An 18538-nucleotide genomic window follows, 5' to 3' on the forward strand; every position below is an offset into this window, starting at 1 on the left:
TTAGACATCTCAATGGCATTCTAGGCCCAGGGAGAAAAAAAAAGTGGATATAGACAGCAACAACAGGAGGTAACTGCACTGCAATCACTGGCGTAACTATAGAGGGTGCAGGAGATGCGGTTGCACCCGGGCCCAGGAGCCATAGGGGGCCAATAAGGCCTCTCTTTTCCATATAGTAAGCCTAGTAGTATGAATAAAGCATTATAGTTGGGGGCCTTGTTACATATTTTGCATTGGGGCCCAGAAGCTTCTGATGCAATCATTATCACTATGTAGACCTGGTATTTAAAAACATTATATGGTAACTATATTATTTAGAGGTGCACAAGAGCTTATAGAACAGATGTGATTAATTTTGGTGGTTCTGGTGCTGTATGAGCTTGGTTCAGGTGCTGAACGATTTTGGTTCTGGTCCTTTATTTACATTATGAGCATAGGTCTAGGACTATATTTATGTAATCAGCTTGCTTCTGGTGCTGTATTTATGTAACAAACTTGTATCCAGTGCTATAGTCATGTTATGAGCTTGCTTCTGGTGCCATATTTATGTACCGAGGTTAGTTATGGTGCTGTATGCGTATCAAAACTTGCATCTTATAGTGCAGATTTTGACACAGATTATGTGATGGATCCATATTAGATTTCACCTCTTCATTTGCGCATCAAAATCCACACAATTTTGTAAAGATTTTCTGTGAACATAACACCGTAGGGGGCAGTTACCCATGGGCCAGTGTTCTGTGTTTGCCCCCCAGGCTAACATTTGCCAGCTAGACCCTGACTGTAGCAGTGCACAAAGTCTCCCTCTCTATAAGGTCTCTGTGCACAAAGGTCTGTTGTGTGCATGAAGCCTTAAAACATGAGGGAATGTATAGCTGTCTGTATGGGGATTGGTGTAACATGCTTTGTTGGTTGATGCTCATTACATTGGGTCAAGAATTGGACAGTGTAACAATACCCCCAGGGCTCGTTTACATGGCCGTATGTGAGTTTTGCTCGCTTAAATATAGTGCATATTTATGCGACCAAAAATTGCACCGCCCTGTGTATTTTAGCCCTACCTGTGCGTTTTTGTGTGTGTAAAAACACAGTGTATTTATGTGCGCAAAAAAAGCAGAAGGGCCTGTTGTTTTCCTGCATATTCACTGCATATTTGTGCTGAAACATTTACGTCTATGGCCTATTGTGGTGTGTACTATGCACCAAAATAGAACATACCATGTATTTGTTAACATGACTGAAAGTCATAGCAACCTAGAATGGTAGAGTTGGAAGGGACCTCCAGGGTCATCTTGTCCAACCCCCTTCGGAGGGCAGGAAAATAATGAAAAATATGTGTGGCATCTGAGGAGCGGGCTTCAGTCTAGGAGACAGCTGGGTAGAGTTTGGGCCTTGTCATGGTGGATCTACCATCTCCCACCCGGAGGGTAACCGGTGACTTGTCCAAGGGGCCGAGGGCAGGCTAATAAACAGGGAAACCCAATGGTGAATTACCTGAATCTTTTGTCACTCGTGACGCCACCGTTTCTTCTGTTGCGGGGAATTCCTAGTTGGTGGAGTAAATCCTTTCTCATGCAACTTCTGTGGGGGAATTCCTAGTTGACGGAGTAAATCAACCCACACAGGGGTACTTTTTAAGACACAGCCACTGGAAACAGATAGACGGCTGGTCGTTTTACTGAAACTTCCATAACAGAACTCTTTACACCTAGTGCTACCTGAACAGTGCCTTGACAAATGTGACAGGGAGAACTTACGGGGATGCAGGAGAAACCACAGTCATTGTTATCTATAGGTCCTGGCCCGGGAACACTCTTTCCTCTCTTTCAGTCTCTAACGGTACACACTCACGGTCACAAGAGAATACGCTGCAGAAATTCTCTTAATCCTCTCTCTCCGTCACTGTTGGCTGTGAACTCTGGGGTGTAGTAGTAGTTCCCGGCAGCCATCAGGCCTTTCTCTCAGCTTCCCCCATTCTGGGCCACACGGAGCTATAGGTGCCCATGTGGCTCCTCTGCAAGTCCACTACCATTCTCTCTCTATTTCACTATATCTTGCACACCTCTTGCAAAAACATATATCAGGCGTGGTCACGTGACAGACAAAAAGATACATTACCCAGACATTCCTATCATCACTAGACACTTAACCTATTCAGTGCTGCAGTTATGCAATACACCTCAGTCATGCAACACATAAGATACTAACAAGACGACACAATGTATGCACACTTGTGAGGAGGGACCCCATTGTACTGTGCCACTACATATGCATATGTGAATAAACCCACTGAAATAGGTTCTATTCACTGTATAATCCTTGGCGTAAATACGGCCGTCTGAATGAGCCCTTAGTCTATATATTTCCTCCTCTAAGGATCCACATGTAGGTTTGGCTAAAAAAGCATCAAGATTTTGTGCTCAATTGCCATTTATGAATCTGATCTATGGCCTCTTTCACAGTATTTGGGACAGTATCTTGCATCAATATTTGTAAGCCAAGAACAGCAGTGGGCCCAAAGCACATTAGAGGTGCTGATGCAAAATACAGAACAGAATGCAACCTAGTAAAAGGGGCCTAAATGTGTTTTCACTGGAAATCCAAGAGCAAATGCCATGGCCAGGATTGCCTTCTGTAAACCCAAAACTATTCTTGCATTATTAGCAATAAAAACTTTTCTTATATGTGACTAGTAAAGGATGGGCATTTGGCTGGCTAAATGGCTGTTACTCTTATCTTTTGAAGGAGTATATGAATTTCTAATGAAATGAGTTCTCTAGTTAAGTGTATGTGTGTTTGTTTTCCCCTTAAGTGATTTATATTCAGGCTGCTTTTGATCAGTGCTGTTTCTGCAATATAAAACACCTGCTGTGGATTAGCATGAGTAACACAGAGGTAATTTCAATTTATGCAGGTAGGGAAGCAATCCAGTCGTTGGAGCATGGAGAGCTTTTGTTGCTTCTTCTAATCGCAATGAAAGTTCACATGCTGTATAAAACATAAATCAACAGTTTAAATCAATAAGTACAGCTGGTCTTTATATTTGTAACTGAAAGTTTCATAGCTTTAGCTGTCTAGAATTGATTGACAATTTTAAATATGGTATGTTGTAGAGAATTCAGAGAAATGTGATAAAAATATCAGTGAGAAAGCAGACATACTGGCATAGATTTTTGTGGACCAAATTGTGCCAAAAACTGTCTTACATGTTTTGCACCATATTTACGATGTATTTTACATACTTTTAGACACTGTCAGTGTAGTGACCCAGAGGGTCATACTGAGTAGTCAAAGAGAGTAACTATGGGATCTCATTATGAGCCCCAAGGGGACATACGAGGTGCCCCACCTAAGATAGAAGCTGTTATTCCTGAAATAGCTATCCCAGCAACAGCTTACTGATTGGTGCTTTAGTTGCAGCTTACTGATTGATTGGTGCTTTAGTCGCTTAGCAACACCAAAGCCCGCATGGAAAACGTAATTTTAAGTGTGCGGATGCTGTCAGTTGGCAGTTGGATAAAGGGAGTAGAAGAGGGCAGATGCAAAGACAAGAGCAGGAGAGGGATATAGTGCGGTGAGACAGCGAATGTATCATCAGAGAAGATAGAGGGAGGAAGAATGGAGAGTGGTGGAGTTTCTCCTCCATTCTTAGTAAGGAAATTGAGCCTTTTTTGAGGAATCTGGTGCCCCCTAAGCCACTACTCCAGAAGTATTCTCATTGCAGCGCCTGACATAGACAGATCAGAGGCACCATAGCAAGGTACCAGAGGGACATCCAGAGATGGGGTCGATATAACATGCTGACGTCAGATCATGTGGAGTTCATGCAAAACAGAAAGACAAGTAAAGGATCAGGGTAAATGGAAATCAGGTAAATCCCAGTTAAAAACCAGGACAAGGTCAGGACAGACTTAATCTGGCATAGTTTGGTATGTAGGCAAGGGTCAAAACTAGGAGTCAAATAGGAATCAGAAACACCTTCATGGAACCTACAGAATATTCCCCACCCTCCAGTGGGAAGGGTGCCTTAAGAAACCCAGGAATAATTAGGTTTGGTTAGGGTCAGGAAAGCTGTGTGACTCGGCTGGCCCTCTAGGTGATGAACTGGCCATGTTTACTCAACCTATGGAAGACCTTGACAGGAGGTAAGACATTGCAGTATGAGCCACGTATAAGGAGCTGAGGACACTATCACTAGGGGTGAGAGGAACTAGCCGCCATAATGTAATTATAGCCAAACACAATTTAATTAAAGTAAAAATACACAAATAGTTGTACCTTTCAGGTATTTTACTAAGCATATTGAGTAAACATCCACAATACAAAGAAAGAAGGTAATTTAATAACCCCTGGATCCAGCAATCACCTCCAACAAACATTTTCTGTAGTTACAAATAAGATTTGCACAAAGTTGAGGAGGAATTATGTTTCAGTTAATCAATATTTCTGGAGTGTCTTATGTGCACAGCCCTCTTCAGGTCATGCCACAACTTTTTGATATGATTAAGGTTAAGAGTTTGACTTGGCCATTGCAAAACACAATTTTTTTTTTTCAAGTGATTTACTTGTGTGTTTTTGGTTATTATCTTGTATCATCCAATGTCTCTGAAGCCTGAGGTTCATGGACTGCTGCCCTTATATTTTTCTGTAAAACATTTGAAGACATCTAAGAATTCTATTGTTCTATCAATGATCACAAGACATCCAGGACCAAGGCAACAACAAAGCCCCAAATCATGATGCTCCTTCCATCATGTTTCACAGTGAGGCTTCATTCACACGAGCGCATGAACGGCAATTTTTTTACGGCCGACCGATATACGCGACCATCCAATGCATTCGTTCACACAGGAGAATATATGGCGTGTAAATACGTCAAACCGTCAAAAATGGAACATACTGGAACTATCTTTTGCCCGATATATGGCGGCAGCTCCCATAGACTCCTATGGGAGCTGGAAAAGAAAGGGAGGGGGAGGCATTTTAGCAGTGTCCAGCGCTGCGAAAAGCTTACAAGTGCCTCTATATAGGCATTGGAAGGCATCCCGAGGATTTTTCCAAAGCGAGGGTTTCCCGGGGTGTGATGTGTTTTTTAGATAAAAATGTCACTCATGGTCGTGTGAATTGTCGAGAAAACACTGGCCATGATCGGCTCATGCAATTTTACAGTGCAGCCAAGAGAACGCAAAAATGCATACGCTTGTGTGAAATAGCTCTGAGGCTGAGATTTTGGTGTTGTGTACAGTATTCTTTTTCTTCCAAACAGAGCATTGTGCAATTCAGCTAAAAGGTTCCACTTTTGTCTTATTTGTTAATAAAACATTTTTAGAAGCATTTTGCAACATCCAGGTGTTCTCAGGTAAACATGAAATGGGTCATAATGTTTCTTTCTAGCACTGGCTTCCTTCATGATATTTTTCCATAAACACCATACTTAAAGGGGTTGTCCCGCACCGAAACGGGTTTTTTTTCTTTTCAATAGCCCCCCCGTTCGGCGCGAGACAAACCCGATGCAGGGGTTTAAAAAAAAAAAAAAGGATAGTACTTACCCGAATCCCCGCGCTCCGGTGACTTCTTACTTACCTTGCGAAGATGGCCGCCGGGATCTTCATCCACGGTGGACCGCAGGTCTTCTCCCATGGTGCACCGTGGGCTCTGTGCGTTCCATTGCCGATTCCAGCCTCCTGATTGGCTGGAATCGGCACACGTGACGGGGCGGAGCTACGAGGAGCAGCGGCCCCATTCAGAAGGGAGAAGACCGGACTGCGCAAGCGCGTCTAATCGGGAGATTAGATGCTGAAATTAGACGGCACCATGGAAACGAGGACGCTAGCAACGGAACAGGTAAGTGAATAACTTCTGTTTGGCTCATATTTAATGCACGATGTATATTACAAAGTGCATTAACATGGCCATACAGAAGTGTATACCCCCACTTGCTTTCGCGGGACAACCCCTTTAATGTTTTTCTGATAGCAGCACATGAGCATTTCTGCTTTTTTGTAGAGTCCTCTGCTGCTCTTCCGCTGTTACCCTTGAATTGTCTGTGAGCCTATTGTTAATAGACAAAGCACATGTGGACCCTGAACATCCATTCTCCGTTTCACTATGACAACACATTTTGTCAATTAGGTCTTTGTCAAATCATTAACACAGAGGTTCACTTAAGGCCCTGTTACACACAACGATTATCTCTCAAAATTTGCTCAAAAGCCATCTCTTGAGTGATAATCCTTGTGTGTAAATGTGTGCCCATCGTGCACTTTTCATCCCACTGATTTCAGGTCCGCATGAAATCGTCGTCCCTCAGGACGATAAGATAAGATAGACCGCACGCTGTGTTCTCCGCAGCCGCTGTCCCACTGGCGAACAATAGTGGTGTATTTAGAGAACAGACCACCTGCTCTTCTCTAAATACATGCAATGAAGTACTAAAGGGCTGATTAGCTCATTAGTACCTATGCAAAATGATTGCTCAAAACTGTCAGTTTCGGACAAATTTCGAGCGCTTATCTGTGTGTGTAAATGCAGCTTTACTTTTTCTCTATGCACTGTGGGTGTTTACTCAATGTGCTTAATAAAAACATAAACAATACAATTGTTTGTGTGTATTAGTTTAGCTAGATTGTGTTTGTCTAACTAATCTAGCAAACTAGCAATCAATATAGAAATCCAGGTAATTCCAGAGGCTTCACTTTTCTTGTAACTGTATGTACTATATATCACTCAATTAGGTCTTTGACACATTGTGTAAACCTTGTAAATAACTGCAATCTGCCCTTGTAAAAAAAAGTATAATTTATAGAAAAATATGACTGATGGAATACCTAAATATAATAGATTTTGAAATTTTGAAATTTTTAATATTTTTTTTTCTGTTTAATTATATGGCATTTACAGTTGTAATGTCATGCTGCTAACACATGGCGATAGAAAAGATAGCGTACTAATCTCCTTTGAAGTGCAGTGTGAAGAAGGAGACTTTTTAAGAACGTTAAATATAAACAGCTAAACAAGTCAAAAATGCAAATTCTCTAATAAAATAAACTATAAAAAATGTGTATAAAGAGGTAAATGTATTAAGACTGCCAAGCTTCAGTAGAAGTGTGCTCCTGCAAGATGGGCAATAATTATAAAAAAATCTATACCTCTTAATTATTTGGGCGCATCTTTGGCCAGTCTGTAGGCCAGAAAGGTAAATCTAGTTGGCATAGATTTGTGCTATAATTTATGACACTTTCTATCATAAATTATGGTCATTCTGTTAGGCCATGAGAGGCTACACCCCTTGTGCTAAATCCCACTGAGCATGGTGCACAAATAAAGTGTGCAAATGCAGCCTGCACTAAAATATGCAACTTTTTTCTGACACAGTTCTACAACACTATCAAGATTTACTAGAAAATCTATGAAAACCAAATTTTGCTACAAATACAAACAATGCTTTCCCATTCAACATTTTACATTTTGTTTTGAACTTATTTTAACCCTTTCCCGCTCCAGGATGTACATTTACGTCCTAGAGCGTCGGGGTATGTATGAAGAGAGGTCGCAACCTCTCTTGATACAGCGTGGGGGCGTCAGCTGTTTGTTACAGGTGATACCCGCAGGCAATACCTGCAATCGGCCACACAGCCAATTACGGATATTAACCGTTCTGACAGTGGCATTTAAATCCCCCGAACATCGTCGCGTACGACCCCCCGCGTGAAATTGCAGGGAGCCATACAGGTGTTACGGCAGCTAGGATCCTTCTGAAACCCGCAGGACTGCCTTAGGAGACGGCCTGTCAAGCCATCCATGTGGGGTGGCTTGATAGACTGCCTGTCAAATCACAGTATGACGTAATGCTATGGCATTACGTCATACTGCAGGAGCAATCAAAGCATCACATGTTGTAGGGCTTAAAAAAAAAGTGAAAATAAGAGCAATAAAGTTTTATTAATTAAATAAAAAAGTAACAAAAGTTTAAATCACCCCTCCTTTTGCCATATCTATAATAAAAAATCTAAATCATAAAAGAAAAATACTTATTTGGTATCACCGCGTCCGTAAAAGTCTGATCTATCAAAGTAGTGCATCGTCCAAAAAGAATGCACTTTTCCAGTCACCCTGTCTCCCAGAAAAAATACAATAAAAAGCAATCAAAAAGTCATATGTATTCTGAATTGGTACTAATGTAAATCACAGGACATCCTGCAAAAAAGGAGCCCTCGCACAACTATGTAGACTGAAAAATAAAAAAGTTATTGCGCGCAGAAGTTAGCAGCAGAAAATAATAAAAATAAAACTATACAAGTTTGGTATCGTAGTAATCGCACTGACCCATAGAATAAAGTTATCATGTCATTTTTGTTGCAGTTTTTGTGCCATAGAAACAAGACGCACTGAAAGATGGTGGAATGTCGTTTTTTTTTTTTTTCATTTTACTCCACTTAGAATTTTGAAAACGTTTTTCAGTATATTATATGGTACGTCAAATAGCACCATTGAAAAATACAACTCGTCCCGCAAAAAACAAGCCCTCATTCAGCGACATCAATGTATAAATAAAGGAGTTACGATTTTTTTAAAGGGGGGAGGAAAAAACGAAAATGAAAAAAAAAGGGTCTTCATCATTAAGGGGTTAATGCCAGTCTCCTGCATGTACTTCTCTATACTCAAAAGCAAACGAAAATGGTATGTAATTAGAAACAGTCCTATAGCTGATACATGTGGCTGCTTTAAGACTTCATACAAGCTGTACAGAGCTGTAATGTGACATCCGTAGAAGTTTATTGGGTCCCTATGAAATCCTGCACTGAGCAAGGGGTTGGACCTGATGACCCTGGAGGTCCCTCCCAACTCTACCATTCTATGATTCTATGGTACCTCCATCTGATTCGGTGGCATGTTCCATAAGATAGCATATTAAAGAGGCACAATATCCTCCTCTGATAGTATGATGGCATAGATGCATAGTAAAGTTAAAATATTTATAACTCCATCTGTTTCAACCCATTCTTCTGTAATGCTTATGCAGAGGAAGGCAAAATAATCTATAAAATGGAAGGCAATTTTCTTTATCTTCTTTTCTTCTTGATTTCAAATATGGCAATCAGAAGATAATCCATGGATCAACAGCTTATCTCCGTAAGTACCCATAACTTGGGATGTTATTACCTTCAAGAAAGACATCCCTCTTTAGGGCTCGGTCACACGAGCGGAGATCCGCAGGTTGTTCCGTGTGAAAAAAAAACATACCACGTGCAGGAAGAAATCCGAATGACCACGTCCATTGTCACCCATATGTTCTTTCTTTGGTAGGTGCGGATTTTTGTCCGCAATTGCGGTGAGTTTTTTTTCTGCGCAGTAAAGCACGCAAATCTTTGCTCGCGTGCCTAAGCCCTTAGGAGGTTGTCCAGTTTAGGATATTCTAAGTTATAGGGCTTTTCTGAGTTAAAAAAGCCAACTGGTCTTGTGCCTGTCAGTCTGGCCCCTGAAAGGCCCTGCAGCAGTCATATGCGATTCATCCATCATTCATGTTACCACTGTAGCCAATCATGTGACCAGGTAGACATGACGCCAGCGATTTGCTGCAGTGGTCACATGAACAAGGAAAGACCTATGCAGGACTTTCTGGGACTGGTGGGAACAGGACTGCCTGTGCTTGACTGAAGAGACACTTAACTATGTGACTTGAGATTTTGTTTTTGTTTTACCCACTTATCAGACATATGGATTTTTTTTTTTAACTCCAAAAACCCTTTTAACACCTCACAGCCATAAATAGTTTTGGCCTTTAAACTGGCTTTTTTGTTTTCTTCCCTAGTTTCTGAGAGTCAGAACTTTTTCATTTCTCCCTCATAGGAACCATATCAGGGGGTTAAGTAGGATGGCTTATGTGGGTTGGAAAAAAAAATATTAGTTTTTTATTGGAATAAAAAAACAAGCTACAATTCTGAAATTTTTAAAAAGTCTTCACTGTGTAGTATAAATGTTATGTTGACTTTATTCTGTGAGTAAATAGGATTATGGCAATACCAAAATTTGTTTACTGCTTTTCTACTTTTGCACAATAAAAACATGAAAAACCATTCACACATGTCAGAGAATGCCTTAAACACATTTCCATAGATGTCATCAAGTCATGTCCAGGCTACTGTTTTAACCCCTTTAGGACCAAGTGCTGTAAATATATGGCACTTGGTACTGGGCTTTAACTCTTTGCAATCCAATTTTGGATTCAGGGTTTCCTAGGAGGCTTTCTCTTTCTGCCATTATACAATGGCGCCATCTGCTGGCTAGAGCCAGTACTGCGGTATGTGACATGCTGGAAAGGCCCCCCGACAACAGAGCGGCCAGTAATCTACAGTAAGAATACCCTGCCGGACGTCTTCCAACATCAGAGCTGTATAGGCTTCCATCAAAATGTCTTTAGATGACAGGCAATGGATTGGAAAGGGTTAATCCCGTCCAATATCAAAAATATGGTGCAGGATTAAAACTTCTGCCCTTGCAATCCAGCAGGAGCAGGTCAGGTCCTTGGCTGTTAGACACAACCAAGGACCTGGATTAGAAGGTAGAAGTGGTTTTTAACTGCTTCAGCCTTCTCTTTTTACAGCATATAAGTACTAAAGTGTGAAAGCAGAAGTGTTAGTTCCGCTATGCAACTCAGTGATTGTGTGACCTCCAGATGCCCTCTGTCACAGCAGAGCTGCAGGGTCCTATATGACCCTGATTGGCTCTGCCAGTGACTACTGTGACACTATGGGGATGTTTTTCCCTGTAACTGGGGATCCTAGCTACAGTGAAAAAGTGTGAATTAACAAAAAAAGACAATGTGAATCACCAGAGGTCTTATGTGACATCATGGAGCACATACATAGTAAAAAAATACATAAAAAAAGTAAAAAAAAAAAACAGAATAAAATAAAATTGTATACATAAAAAAGAAAATGACTCACTGCCGACGCCAACCCAAACTGTCGCCATATGCGCCCTGTAATCCCAGACTACACAAATTATATAACAAAATGTCTGAAACAGAATGAGGAACCCATTCCCATACTTTACTTTAGCGTAAATATACTAATTTAAAAAAAACAACAACTATAAATTAAAAAAAAATGTTTTAGCTTTTTATGCCCAATAAAATGGAAAAAAAAGTTAGTAAAAAGAAGATATAAAAAATAGCCCTGTATATCAACAGGAAAAGAGCAGCAAAAACAATTTTGGTTGCTGAAGAAAAAAAATAGGGCAGTTAAACCACTCGCAAGGGGAAATCCCTAAAATACACATAATACAGTACAGTACATAATAACATGAAAAGATCCTGAAAATCTGCAGAAATTCATGTGCACAAGGGACAAGGCCAACAGTAAATATTAGTTGCTCAAGATCTATGGGCCCTCAGGCGTCACTGCATTAAAAACAGACATGATTCTGTAATGCAAATCACTGCATGGGCTCAGGAATACATTCTTATAGAAATCATTGTTTGGGAACAAAGCTCGCTGTGCAATCCACAAATGCAATTAAAGCTCTATCATGCAAAGACAAAGCCATATATCAACACCAACCATAAACACCAGTGTCTTCTCTGGGCCAAAGTTCATTTAAAATAGACTGAGGCAAAATGTAAAGCTGCAGACTCAAGAGGAGAGGAAAGATCCAGCTTGTTTTCAGCACACAGTTCAAAAGCCTGCATCTTTGATAGTATTGGGTTGCATTAGTGCCTATGGCAGGGGCAGTTTATGGCCCATTTACATGGGACGATTATCATTCTGAGTCATCCTGTGTAAGTGCAATGACTGAACGACTGGGCGAGAGTTATTTAGTTGTTCAGTTTCTGTATGCAGAAAACTGAAAGACCAACTGTTCATTGTAAACAGCAGTCAGTCACTTCTTAACGACTGTCTGCTTACAGTGAATGGAGGCAAGCAGAGGGAGAATGCTCCCCGGCCGCCCTGCCTTCATACTGGCCGTGCTCTGAGCGATATTTCACTGGGATGAGCTGTCAGCCATCATTGGTTCCCAAACTAAATCTGGATTAATCACTGAAGACAACCTGGTTCCACTCCATAGCAGTGTAGTTTTGTTGTTCATGACACTACTACAAATGTAGGTGATGGTGGATGGGTGTACACAAAGTGTCATTCAGCCAAGCACCTAGAAATGTTTCCAATAGAGATAGGCACGTTTAACGATGGTGCCACCTGTCTCTGGATAGACGACAACTAAACTGTTGCAGCTGCTCGTTGGATGATCAGTCGATCCTCTCTTGTTTTGGTTTATCAAGGATGTCCTGAGCCAGGTGGCTATGTGTGCATGTTTTCACGCATCCACTGGTTCTAACACCTCCTAACATTCTGCTCAGAACAGCCAAGGTGACGGGTTACTCGTTGATACAAACATCCAGCTTTTTGATTTCTTACAATGTGTCCCCTCCCAAACTTTGTTAAGGCCACCTGCAGACGAGCGGGTCGGATCCGGCAGCGAGAAATCTCGCCGCGCGATCCGACCCCAGCGCCTGCAGGGACGAGCGCGTACTCACCCGGGCCTGGCGGCCCCGGCTCTTTGATGTGCCGGCTGCCGCGCAGCCGGCGCATGCGCAGACCGGAGCCGGCGGCCAGGTGAGTGCGTGCCCCGCAGAAAATTAGAACATGCCGCGGTTTGTTTGCCGCGCGAGATTTCGCGCGGCCAAACCGCGGCCGTCTGCATAGGAGTGCGTATTGTAATGCACTCCTATGCAGACTTTCAGCGGCGGAAATCCCGCGGGAAATCCCGCGGCGGGATTTCCGCTCGTCTGCAGGCGGCCTAACTGGGAGAAATCTCTTTGATTGCATCGCAGAGCCTTCTAGTGGTTAACAAGCTCTACACAGGCGGAAAAAGAGGTCACTACACACAAGTAGCCTCTGAGAGTCTTTTTAATAGGCTGAGGCTGGAACCACTTCTAGGGCCTCAGGTGGCAAGACTTTCATCTAATCACACCACAACTCTAATCATGTGCATATCTGCCTGAGATATAACTGCCTGCCGAGCTTGGCAGCAAAACAACAACTCTTTTTTGGTGTTTGATGTGTTTTGAGAAAGATAATCATTAATACAATGCAAAGGTAGTATTAGTTAAATAATGCATTATTTATACATGAGTTACACACGGTACTGTATATTGGTATATTTTATATGCTATATCATGGCTTTATAATTTATTTAAAAGTATGCTATAATTTATACAGTTTATACTGGTATGATTTATATACTCTATAGCTCAATCATTTATTAAAGGGGTTCTATAGTTCTTCAAAATTAATAACCTATCCACAGGATCAACATCTGTTCAACTGGGACCTCTGCCCTTGACTTCAGACTTTCATTCTATAAGGAGTAATAAGCAGATAGCTCCACACATTGTGCATTGGTCTGGTGTTGTATTTCAGCCACAGCTCTTGTTAGCGAAATATTGTTACTTGGTATGCTCTCAGGTATCCAAATGTAGTTAGTTTGTGCTGGAGCATCGTGGAAGCTTACATACCACACATACATTGGAAGTGATTGAAAGACATGTAATCTAATAATTAAGAAACAGAAATATATATATATATATATATATATATATGTATATATATATATATATATATATATATAGACATTTGAAACGAGGCTAAAACATGCCTCACTTGTCAGAATTCTAATTTATTTATCATTGGTTATTAAAGTTCAACCAAACAGTGACATCTTAATTAGAAGCAGGACTTCTCTCCAGCCAATTGGAACGAAGTCTCATGAGACTTCTGTGAAAGGGCCTTGAAGACAGCCTTGCATTCTTATAACAGTAATATGAGCTAAAGAAAGACAGTGAATAGCTGTAAGAAGAGCAGGTTACAAAACATAAAATGAAAGACAGGAAATCTTATAGTTTCCCTCAGAAACGAACTGTATATTGGCATATTTTATATGCTATATGGCTTAATTAATTTATTTAATAGTATGCTATAATTTATACACATAATACTGGTTTTATTTATATACTCTATAGCTCAATCATTTATTAAAGGGGTTCTATAGCTCTTCAAAATTAATGACCTACCCACAGGATAGGAGATCAGTACTATCTAATCAACAGGATCCTCTGCTTCGGACTCTAGACTTTCATTCCATACGAAGTAATAAGCAGGTAGCTCTGTACATTATGTAATGGCCTTGTATTGCAGATACAGCTCCCATTGAAGTAAATGGAAGTTCAACCTACAATATCACACTTGACCACTACACTATGTATAGAAATATCTTTTTCCTGCTATATACACTGTGAAAGTAGCCCAGCGTACAGCTGATTAGCCAAGGTGTCAGACCCCTGCCAAACAACTATTGATGACCTACCTGTGGACAGGTCATCAATTTTGATGATATGGAGAGCCATTGGTGCGGTTTTTGACATGGATTTTGCTGAAGATCCACAGCTGATTTCACCCTTTCAACAGAAGGGGCAAAGTCTGTTGTGAACCCGCAGCAAAAGCTGCATTAAAATAGGCACCATCAGTTTGCATTTAGGTGCAGATTTTTCACTACGAAAATTGGCACCATTTCCGCTTTGCATGAATGTACCCTATGTACAGAATGGCTGTATTATGCATTGTATGTTGGCAACGTATATACAGTGTATGGCTGTATAAGTTATTTGCAGTAGTTTATGCTTTTTCATTAGGCTATATTAGGCTGCTTTCACATCTGTGTGCAGGAGAGAAACTGAAATTAAACAGAAAAAATGGATCAGGTTTTTTTCCCAATTGATTTCAATGGTGTTTCAAAAAAATGGGAAGCAAATGGGAATTTTCAATTTACTTTCATTCCATTAGGTGTATGTTTTTTAAATGGGAAAATAGCGCATTCTGCAGTGCTACTTTTCCATCTAAAAAACAGAAACACAGAAGTCTTTTGGTTTGCTTTATGTTTTTTTGAAACCTCATTGAAACCAATTGGATAAAATATGGATCTGTTTTTTTTCTGTTTTATTTCAGTTTCTCTCCTCAAAAAATGGAGCAGAGAGTTGGAAACACTGAACTGAACCCTAACGCAGATGTGAAAGCAGCCTTATTTGAGCAATGCTTGGTAATATTACCTATGCAAAGTATGATATCAGAGTCCAAATTTACCAATAATTCTTTTTTTACTTTGCATATTCACTCATTGCAATAACGGTTACATGTTTCTGAATTAATGTTGCAAGGGCTCAAGGGCTGTGATGGTGAGGGTCACTCTTCATGCAAGAGTCAGGTTCGATATGACAACTTTCTAGAATGTAATATTATTTTCATCTGGTATAATTAAGAATATTTACAACTAATAAATTGTAATTTATTTTACAGATGTTAAACTGTGTTCTTGTGTGCCTGGGGGAAATCTGGATTTTGAATGAAGGAGGTGAGTCAATTTCCAAATATTGAAACGAATTGTTTATTTTATTAAATACTACATAGTTATAAAACTTTTGCACTTTCCACTTCTTGACCCGTATATTCCATATAGTATAGTAGCTCTCTTCTTAAAGTGGACTATTCCTCTAGAAAACCATTTTTCACATAAATTTTGCATAGACACGACAAAGAGGTTTCTAATGGATTGAACTGGACACTAAAAGTGGTAATTCAAGTGACAGCTATTCCTTCTACCACCTCCCATACATATCTGGCTCAGATGAGCATTAATGTGTTCTCAGTAAGGAGAGAGAAAGAAACCACTTCTAGACAACAGCTGTTTACCTGTTGTGAGAACAAAAAATCTGGCATCTTGAAATCCAACGTTCATATTTTCCCCAACACCAGATGTATGGACACATCCATACCCTTTTTATGGTCAATTGTGTAATTTATATGTTAACCCCTTCATGATCACATCATATAAATATACATCATGTAGTTGTGGGCACAGTACAGAGCAGTTGATTATTATGGGGTCCCGCATGGCCCACGTGAAAATGAGTTGTCATGATGGCCCAGGGTCTAAAGAAAACTCCCAGGGCTGCCATGTGTATATGGTTATTAAGCCCTGCCTGGCCTAACAGGCAGCAGTTCAAAGTAATATATAATGCAATACAGAAGTATTGCAGTATATGGTACAAAAAGTCAAGTGGTCGCAATTTCACGTACCCTATTGGGAATAAAAAAAACGTAAACCATTGTTTAATAACATTTTTAAAAATACAGAAATAAAAACTAAAGTTCAAAAACAACCTGTTGTCCATTTTTACCATAAACATCTAAATAACAAAACCACCACTGATATTGTGCCCATAAATGAATTATTAAAACATTTATTATTATTAAAATAAATTTTATTAAATTATTAAAAGTCTTCTTTTCCCAGCGTTGGACACAGGAAAAGTCTCTTCCCCCTCCCTTGTTTTTCAGCTCCCATAGACGTCTATGACAGCTTCTAGCATATCTCGGCAAAAGATAGGGCAAGACCTATCTTGTGACGCTGCGTCTAAAATCAGCGACCAAAAATCGTCGCAATAGGGAAATGCTGTGCTCAAACAGGCTACTGCATAAACAGGGAGGGAGATGGAGGAAGAGACAGGTACAGCACGGAATGATGGAGCAGGATGAGCCTGACTCCTTGCCCTCTAGCCCAGGAGGGCTCTCCAAGGTAGCGGGTGGTGGGAGTTCATGTGACTACAATGTTCAAACACATTGTGCTGAGGTTGCTTTCCACAGGTCTTACAGATGACTGCTCTTTTTCATCACATGCAGTTCCAAAGAATGCCCAGGCTGCACAAGTCCTGTGAGCAGACTTAGCTGTTGGCCTGATGTTGGTGTTGGGGTGACTAGTAGTAGCTGATGGTGACATCTTTGATCGAGTACTTCATCCTCTTCCACCTCCTCTTCCAGTTCATTGTCCCTCTTCTCCTGAGTGTACTCTATGTCATAGTGAGGACTGGGAGCTGGCACGTCCGTTTCCACATCGCCCTCAATATACATTGCCTGTGGAGGGCTGACCATGTGCCCATGTGCCAACCATTTTCTTCCTCTTTGGTGGAAAAAAATGGTTGAGCATCAGGGCATTCAATGTCTTGGTCTTCTCCCTCTGGTTGTTTGGACTGCCCGGATGACATCCATGACACTGAAAGATCAAACAGCTCCTCAATCTGATTCTTATGGACTGCTTTTGAGAATGCAGGGAATTTGACATAGGGGTTAAGTAGAGGGGGAATGCTCATGACTAACTGGTGCAAACTGACTGCTATGTGCCTATGACTGATAGAAAGAGGAGGTGGTAGTAATTGAGGCATGCTGTGTTATCCAGTCTATGATCTGTTATGTGTGCTGCGGATGTAACACAAGGCAGAACCAATTCTAAGGAATGGAAGTGGGCTTGCATGGCCCTTCTGCAGAACGTGGAGCTGTTGGATCAGTGGGAGCCGCTTGAAGTGCCAACATGGTTCATCCTCTACCACCACCACCACCACCACATCCCTTACACCTTCCTTTCTTCTGCAAATAATTCGTAGTGGGTGGACTGGCGACTTTAAATGATGTCTGAGGCCACTGACATGCGCTGTGTTTATTTGCTGTTTTCCTGTTTAATTTTCTTTTTGCTTTATATTAAAATAAAAACTACTGCCAACTAAATAAGCTACAATCCCTGGAAAGCACGACATGTGAGAACTAGAGATGAGCGAGCACCAAAATGCGCGGGTGCTCATGTCGAAGTTTTTGTAATGCTTGAGAGCTCGTTTCGAGTAACGAACCCCATTGAATTCAATGGGCGACTCGAACATTTTTGTATGGGACTGAAGCTCCGCATAGGTGATGACTTGTCAAACACCAGAAAACATCAGAATGTCATGGAAACACCACAGAAACTGCTAGGGAAGGGCAGAAGCAGCATGCATGGCTGCATCTAAGGCTCCCAGGTCTCACTATTAAGCCAAAATGGGGGCAAGAGTCTGGCGGTCACCCCCCTAACAATTTACTTCGGAGAAAGCCTCATTAGCAAGGCACACGCGCTGGCACATCTTAGCTAAGCACCACACTACCTGCAACCAAGGACAATCACTGCCTGCGGGTGACACCGCTGCCTCTTCTCCTGGGTTACATGCTGGCATTGCTGTCCTACTGCGTCTACAGCGCACCCAAAATTCTCCCTGCACAGCATTCAGCTGGCCTCATGCTACACATTTGCTTCATAGCCACACCACCCTCATGTCTATTTATAGGTGCGTAATGGATGAGGAGGAACTGGAGGCACACACTGCAGAGGGTTGGCAGGGCGAAGCAGCGACCCTCTTTGAAAGTGTGGGCGATAGCCCACAATGCTGTTGATAATTGATGATAAATTGACGTACAATTATCATTCCAATCCCATGCTACCTCCATCACAAAATTGTAAGGAGCTGTAAATGTGGGCATAAAGGGGACTCAGCTCCCAGCACTTCTGCACATCTCCACAATGCAGCAGTTCTCTGTGGAAATCAGAGTGCCCAAACATGGCAGAGTTTCACCCTGCTAAGGGCCTCGTCCCACATTTCAGTCAGTGTATTTGTGCCAGACAGGTA

The 18538-nt window shown here is 41.2% G+C and overlaps 1 protein-coding gene across 1 annotated transcript in view; it reads left to right on the forward strand.

Annotated features, from left to right (window-relative positions):
• Positions 1–18538, forward strand: part of TAFA2 (TAFA chemokine like family member 2) — a 167204-nt gene that overhangs the window by 115833 nt on the left and 32833 nt on the right. The window contains exon 2 of the mRNA XM_066589305.1: positions 15351–15405. The gene's annotated coding sequence lies outside the window, so the exon portion shown is untranslated. The remainder of the gene's footprint in view (positions 1–15350; positions 15406–18538) is intronic.

Source organism: Eleutherodactylus coqui, chromosome 2, assembly GCF_035609145.1.
Source record: "Eleutherodactylus coqui strain aEleCoq1 chromosome 2, aEleCoq1.hap1, whole genome shotgun sequence".
Classification (NCBI taxonomy): Eukaryota; Metazoa; Chordata; class Amphibia; order Anura; family Eleutherodactylidae; genus Eleutherodactylus; species Eleutherodactylus coqui.